Below are 6,000 nucleotides of genomic sequence, written 5' to 3' on the forward strand. Positions count from 1 at the left end.
GGCAGGAGAATTGCTTGAATCTGGGAGGCAGAGGTTGCAGTGAGCCAAGATGGCACCACTGCACTCCAGCCTGGCGACAGAGTGAGACTCTATCTCAAAAAAAAAAAATTATCAATTACAGAATGAATTTAAGTGTAGAACTCATGAAGGTAGAAGCTATGATGAAACGGTAGGTAATCAGCACCTAATCCATTTAAATATAAAGCTAACACTTAATAACTATGCAAGTGATGGTCGTAGAACAGAATATGCATGTTATAAACCTAGACGATAAAAAATAATAATAACACTATAAGCAACAAAAATTGACACTGAGGGAGGGGAGCTACGAAACACTCAATGATGGTGAAAGGACTCATTCCTCCATTTTTCAAAGCAGTCTCAACAGATACTTTCCTAAAAGCTCAATATGAGTTTACCAAAAACAAAACAAACAAACAAACAAAAACCTCCTCATGTCATAAGGAGTGAAATCTTGAAATATTTCTCAAAATTTCTCTCTCTTTCTTAACTTTAAAATCATCTTGAGATAACAGTCACAGCTATTTTTGGCATGGTATTTATTTAAAAATTAAGAATTCATTCAGTATTTTTCTTCTATTTAGTTAAATCTAAAAAGTTGAATTTAAAAATAACATCTAGCATATCATTCCATTTTTATAAATGTATTAAAGGCACAATTATCTATTTATTCTTCCCCTTTTTTCTGAATAAATATATAGAAAAAGTGCTGAAATAACAGCCTTACAATTGTGATAGTAATTTCTGGGTAACTGGCTTGGATGCTTATTTTTATTTTTATCTTTATGCTTTTACATTCATTGATTTCTTTATAATTTATAAGCATCATTCATTGGAAAAAAGTGGAGACAAATATGTCAAGATGTTATCCATGGTTAAAACTCAGTTGTAGGACAAGAAGCAATTATTTTCTTCCTTATATTTTGATGTTTTCTCAATTATTTTGAAGTGGAAATTTTTAAACAAAAGGAAAATCATTAAAATTGGGAGAGATTTTAAAAACCATCTAGTCCAGACCTTTTGTTTAATAAATTTAAATAAATGCAACACACATTTATTAAGTGTCTACTGTGTGCAGATCAATTCAAAAATGAATAGGATATAGGCTTTGCCCTGAAACCAGTGCTGTGCTGGAGTTGGCTTGTGATAGCTCATGAGGGTTTATTTTTAAGTTTTCAGGAATTTAGGGTGCTAGTTGTTACATACAGCTATTATTTAAAATTACATTATATACTTCACGGTAGTATTTTTCATGCTGGTAAATATCTTTAATCTTATTTTGATATGCCACATTATAAATAAAAATGGGCTACCGAGAGTGCCTTTCTTAAAAAATTATACCCAGATGTAGTGGCTCATACCTGTAGTTCCAGCTACTTGAGAGGCTAAGGCAGGAAGATCACTTGAGCCTCGGAGGCTGAGGCTGGTGTGAGCCATGATGGCATCACCTGCATTCCAGCTCACGTGAGAAAACAAGAAAAAATTACTAAATTTTGTCTCAAAAAAATAAATGATACAAACTTATAATTAAATAAATTATATTAAAATTCTTAAATTGTGTCTCAAAAATTACACAAACTTATAATTAAATAAATTATATTAAAAAGAAAAGTATGATGCAAATGTAATTGTGGTTTTTGCCATTGAAAGTATTGGTAATTTTTAAAAGCAGTTAAAAGTATTTTTGTCATTAAAAATAATAAGTACCCAGACAGTTCCAAGTGATTTTATTCCACGCGCTGTTACCTGAGCTCTTGGGAGCCGTTTGGCATGTTGCCTCTGTCTGGTGGAAACCTGTGCCATGGGGTGCTGTGGGGGCTACTGCGCACCTCTTCTCAACTCTCCTTCAAGGACATCGCATTGAGAGGCTAAATTTGGCTTTTGCGGGAGGATTTTCACCATGGAAAGCATTAACTGCTACACGTTTGAGCTTCACCATTTTAAAGAAGCCATGAGAAAAAATGGGAATGATGTAGATTGTACTTCAATGTATGCCAAGCTTGTAGCTATGACGTGAGTATCACAAATTTAAGGAAAGAAATATTCTTCCAGTATTTGGAAACTGTCACTCAGTTCAGTAATCACTCATGTTACTGACAAATGAATGAAGTTACAACTATGTCTTCATTGTTTCAGTTTTGTCTTGCTAATGCAAATGGAAATACCAACCAACTGTCATGGCAGAACTACATTCGTTCCTCAATTGCAACCGTACGTTGGCGGCAGTTACTGGAGTACAGTTAATACCAATGAAAACATCTTGTGAGAATCAATTGACTAATTGGAATTGACTATAAAAGGTATCATATGATATAATATTGTATTATTATATTTAAATGGCATGCTGTATCCTCTTTATATTGGTGAAAGTTGTAATAAACGTATGAGTGCGTGTGCACATGCTCACATATAGTTTCTTTTACAGTTGGTCGTTACACATTTACTAACACAAAACTGTACATAATCTAGTGTGAAGGAAAAATCTGTGAAAAACGATCAATAACGAAAGGCAGAATGAAAGAATCAAAGTCATATCCTATGAAGGAACAGCGTGATCATCTGCCTGGTGAAAGAAAGCAAGGAAAGGATCTAAGGTTCAGAAGGATGATGAGAATGGTGCAGTTGATTCCGTCTGCCAGCAAAGTCAATCATCGCCAGAGCTCAGCACCCTCTCTCCCAGCAGCCCATGGAGAATGTCAGACTCTTTCCCTCATTCTGCTTGTATGCTGTAGGCACATGACGCCAGGTTCATTCTAAACCAAATTCACTGAGATTTTGTGCTATCAAGATGCCTTGGAGTGACGTGGTCAATAAACCGAGAACCAGGAAGAGATTTCTCCTCTCCGAATCACCGTTCCGTCGCTTCCGTCCTTCCTCTGTGATTCTTCCCACGGGAATCCTTTTACACCTGCAAGCCTGAGCAGTCAAGAGAACCATGGCACATTTCGACATACGACAGGGGAATTCTCTTTCTTTCTTTTTTCTTTTTCTTTTTCTTTTTCTTTTTCTTTTTTTTTTTTTTTTGAGGCGGAGTCTCGCTCAGTCGTCCAGGCTGGAGTGCAGTGGCGCGATCTCGGCTCACTGCAAGCTCCGCCTCCCGGGTTCACGCCATTCTCCTGCCTCAGCCTCCCGAGTAGCTGGGACTACAGGCGCCGCCACCGCGCCCGGCTAGTTTTTTGTATTTTTAGTAGAGACGGGGTTTCACCGTGTTAGCCAGGATGGTCTCGATCTCCTGACCTCGTGATCCACCCGCCTCGGCCTCCCAAAGTGCTGAGATCACAGGCGTGAGCCACAGCGCCCGGCCACGACAGGGGAATTTTCTAAAGAGACACACATCCCTGACTGAGGCAGAAGCTTCATCTGAGGATGCAGGAAGTCGAATGGTCACGGTGTCATTGCCTCTTCTAAACAGAAATGGAATCAGTGGGAATAATTATAAAACTGGAGAATATATAAAAAATTACCTCTAAAATAAACCTATGTCCTTCCTAAGAAGTAGCCATGCTCACCAGATGGAGTGGAAAGGCAGCTGGGGAAGTGGGTCAGTCCCACCTGGGCCTTCACCCAGCTGGGTGACCCAAGACCTTCATTTTTATCACCTGTAAAATGAAAATGTTCAACAGGCTGTTTTTCATGTCTCTTTTCAGCCCTAATGTTTCTTAATTCTAAGGAGTAGCAGAGTAGAGATCTCTCTCTAAGGAAATTTAAGAAGTTCTTAGCCCCAAATAGAGTCTGTTTTGCTACAATGCGTGTTTCTGCAATTTAAATTAACTCATCCATGACTGACGATTTGGGGAATATCTGAATGGGAGAAAAGGCGTGCTAATTCACAGTTTTTACCAGCAGTTTAGATTTTGTGCCTCCAAGTAACAATAGCTTCATGCAAAGTCCACCAGCTCAAAGTCCACCAGCTCAGCTAAACACAGCCAGGTATGAAGGATTCAGCACAGCACTGCACACTCAGGTGACTCAAGTATGCTCCAAAAGCTCACAGTCAGAGCGTCTCAGACGAGCTAGCTGGAAATGCAGAATCCCAGGCCTTACTCCAGGCTGACTGAATCAAAATCTGCATTTGAACAATACCCCTAGGTTATTCATATGCATATTAGAGATTGAAAAACCTTGGTACCTTCAACATTCATTCATGGCACTTTCTACTACTCCTGCTACTCAACTCAGTTTTACTCATGTCCTTTCTTTCTTGGATCTGTTTATTAAGTGGCTCTCCCACTTCTGTTAAGCTACCGATAAGGTTTGGCTGTGTCCCCAGCCAAATCTCATCTTGAATTGTAGTTCCCATAATCCCCACGTGTGGTGGGAGGTAATTGAATCATGGGGGCGGTTACCCTCATGCTGTTCTCGTGATAGTGAGTGAGTTCTCATGAGATCTGACGGTTTTATAAGGGGCTTTTCCCATCTTCACTCTGCACTTTTCCTTGCTGCTGCCATGCGTAGAAGGATGTGTTTGCTTTTCCTTCCGCCATGACTGTACGTTTCCTGAGGACTCCCCAGCACTGCGGAACTGTGAGTCAGTTAAACCTCTTTTCTTTATAAATTACCCAGTCTCGGGTGATTCTTCATAGCAGCATTACAACGGACTAATACAGCTATCTACAATTTTGTTTTGGTTTTAAGGGATTGAAACTGTCATTTTAACTCTGATTCTTCCTCCTAGATCGCCAATGTTTTTGTCAGTACTGCGGCTAAAAATTTGCAACATTCTTTTTCCCATAAGGCTTGTTACATTTTAGCACATGATTTTGAGATATGTAAAGTTTTTTATGATCTTATATATAACATTATAGCAGAAATGCCAGTATATTGCTTCAGTCCAGTTCTATCTTTATTAAACTAAGTTATTGAAAAATAAATATATCCTTTTTTATGCTAGTGTGGACTATTCAGGAAAAGAAGGAAAAGTAATTTTCGCTGATTTTTTACCAGCCCAACCTCAGGAGGGTTGCTTTCCTTTCCCTCTTCCCTAAAGCCACACTCTACCACTGAAAGTGGTGTCTGTTCCTGGCTCTTGGTATGGGAAGCACAATGAGTATGAATTACCGATCATAAAAATATTTTGGTCTGATATTTAAAAATTCATTGTATCCTCATCCTAATAAACCCAGTAACCCTTAGTGAGGCCACAAAAAAAAAAAAAAAAAGGCATATTTGCTTTCCTGGGGGCTTCTCTTCCGGTTCACCTGGGTAGAATTCTGGGTGTAGTTCCTACTTCTACCACTAGGGACCACTCCCGTCTCCAGGGACCTTGCGCATGTCTCAGTCATGGACCCACAGCACCTGTCCCAGTCCCCAGGGCTCAACCACTGGGCAAGGAAAGCTCACAAGCAGGGATTCCGCTTCACTTCGGTTTTCTGTGAGCCACGTTTTCTGCTTATAGACCCGGGAGGTAGGAGCTGACCCAGTGTCCCACCGGGTCCTCCTCTGGCGGTTATGGCCAAGCCAGCTGGCACACCCCTGAGGCTGGAAAGGAGCACGCTGCCCAGCCCGCAGGGCCCCGCTCTGTGGCTCTCAGACCTCTCCTGTTAGCTTCAGCGAGGTTCTCCTTCTGGCCTAAGGAAGCTGCTCTTCTTCCAAACCATCTCTCTCAAAATAGGTTGCCAGCCACTATGGTCTACTAGAATTGAGTCTCCCTATTTGAAAACAAGGTTTTGTCTTTAAAAAGAAAAAAAAGAGCGCAAGGAAGAAGTCGATTTTGTTTATATTTAGTTGAAATATTGTTCCCTAATCCTCCATTATCATTTTCATGTCCCTCTATCCTTCAGCATTCTTTATTATTCCAGGGCTAGACCTGCCGTGGGTCTGATCACACCATTAAAACTGTGACTTAAAAGCCTGTATGTGCACAGCCAGGAAGGCTGCCTCATTGGTGGAGCACTGCAGGGCCCTTCTCAAATGGACCACCATCACTGGGCCAGAGACAGTAACCCCTGAACATTACTTTTACCTCCATGAGGAGCTAGT

At 40.3% G+C, this 6,000-nt stretch overlaps 2 long non-coding RNA genes across 2 annotated transcripts in view; one reads left to right on the top strand and one right to left on the bottom strand.

Annotated features, from left to right (window-relative positions):
- Window positions 1-1,890, bottom strand: part of LOC105494354 (uncharacterized) — an 82,578-nt gene extending 80,688 nt beyond the window's left edge. The window contains exons 1-2 of the long non-coding RNA XR_011608316.1: window positions 1,768-1,890; window positions 1,383-1,480 (exon numbers count right to left, since the gene is read on the bottom strand). This is a non-coding gene — a long non-coding RNA (uncharacterized lncRNA). The remainder of the gene's footprint in view (window positions 1-1,382; window positions 1,481-1,767) is intronic.
- LOC105494355 (uncharacterized) lies at window positions 1,789-4,892 on the top strand. The gene is made up of 3 exons (XR_011608315.1): window positions 1,789-2,034; window positions 2,158-2,321; window positions 2,491-4,892. It is a non-coding gene; the product is annotated as an uncharacterized lncRNA (long non-coding RNA).
- The last annotated feature ends 1,108 nt before the right edge of the window (window positions 4,893-6,000 follow it).

The sequence above is a fragment of the Macaca nemestrina genome, chromosome 9, assembly GCF_043159975.1.
Source record: "Macaca nemestrina isolate mMacNem1 chromosome 9, mMacNem.hap1, whole genome shotgun sequence".
Lineage (NCBI taxonomy): Eukaryota > Metazoa > Chordata > Mammalia > Primates > Cercopithecidae > Macaca > Macaca nemestrina.